This window comes from Hordeum vulgare, unplaced genomic scaffold (genome assembly GCF_904849725.1).
Source record: "Hordeum vulgare subsp. vulgare unplaced genomic scaffold, MorexV3_pseudomolecules_assembly, whole genome shotgun sequence".
Lineage (NCBI taxonomy): Eukaryota > Viridiplantae > Streptophyta > Magnoliopsida > Poales > Poaceae > Hordeum > Hordeum vulgare.
This window is the reverse complement of record NW_025422742.1, coordinates 50,001-51,730: the sequence shown is the minus strand read 5'-3', so window position 1 is coordinate 51,730 and position 1,730 is coordinate 50,001.

The window sequence follows — 1,730 nt, the reverse complement described above, 5'->3', positions numbered from 1 at the left end:
GACACGGCGCCAATAGTCAGCCGTCGAACGACGGGGGATCTACCAGCAGACACGGGTCCAAAGCTGCTCATGCGTTTAGTAGCCTACATCGGTCAAGCCAACCGAGCATCCGCCCGTGCAATGCACGGGAGGTTTACTCGAAGGAGGCGTCCAGAGAGACCACATCACGCGTGTGTCACCCCCGCAACGATAAAGTTTTGGGGGCAACTATATTCGGAAAGGCAACGTCGTTGCAACTTTGTCTAGTCGATCTCATGCACGGGATATGCTACTTTCCTGTTTCCCGAGCCAAGTTAGGCTGTTGGGTCAGAATTTCACGGGACACGTACACGGGACCGGCAGGGACAAGGCTGCACGATATCCCGTCAAGCTGACCATGTGCGAAACGATACGTACTTTTCTGCAACCCGAACGGCCCTTGGGCGTCGGATCAGAATTTGGCACGATTCGTACACGGGACCGACGGGACAACGCGGCACGAGATCACATCGACCTGACCGTGTGCGGACACGATACGTACTTTTCTGCAACCCGAACAGCCGTTCGACCGACGGATCAGAATTTGGCATGAGTCGTACACGGGACAGGAGAACGACGGGACATCCGAGCCAACGTTTGGGAAAAGCAAGGGTTACGGGAGAAACGGGAGGTTTGCATATGATTTCATATGCAAACCCACCGATTTCCCACACCCAAGCAGGGAGGAGCCCCCTCCTCCCCAATATACCCGAGGGTTTTAGCCCCCCTTGGGACCCCTGCCCTTCGTTGTGAAGAAGGGTACACTGTTTTTCCCCGGATCCCCGTTTACACGTTTTTTGGCCCGTATGGCCGTACATGCATCCGTCCATGCCACGTACATGGTTTTCACCCGTTTTCCATGGTGCGCGCCCAGTTTTTTGCAACACGGCCCCCGTGCCCGTTTTTTCCCATTTCCTCACGTTCACGTTTTTTGGCCCGTGTGGCCGTACGTGCACCCGTTCATGCCACGCACATGGTTTTCACCAGTTTTCCATGGTGCGCGCCCAGTTTTTTGCAACACGGCCGTCGTACCCCGTGTTTCCCCGTTTCCTCAAGTTCACGTTTTTTGGCCCGTGTGCCCGTACGTTCATCCGTCCATGCCACGAACAAGGTTTTCACCCGTTTTCCATGGCGCGCCCAGTTTTTTGCAACACGGCCGTCGTACCCCGTTCTTTCCCGTTTCCTCACATTCACGTTTTTTGGCCCGTGTGCCCGTACGTGCATCCGTCCATTCCACGCACATGGTTTTCCCCTGTTTTCCATGGTGCGCGCCCAGTTTTTTGCAACACGGCCGCCGTACCCGTTTTTTCCCCGTTTCCTCACGTTCACGTTTTCTGGCCCGTGTGCCCGTACGTGCATCCGTCCATGCCACGCACATGGTTTGCCCCAGTTTTCCATCGTGCGCGCCCAGTTTATTGCAACACGGCCCCGTACCCGTTTTTCCCGTTTCCTCACGTTCACGTTTTTTGGCCCGTGCGCCCGTACGTGTATCCTTCCATGCCACGCACAAGGTTTTCACCCGTTTTCCATGGTGCGCGCCCAGTTTTTGTAACACGGCCCTCATACCACGTGTTTCCCCGTTTCCTCAAGTTCACGTTTTTTGGCCCGTGTGCCCGTACGTTCATCCGTCCATGCCACGCACATGGTTTTCACCCGTTTTCCATGGCGCGCGCCCAGTTTTTTGCAACACGGCCGTCGTACCCCGTTCTTTC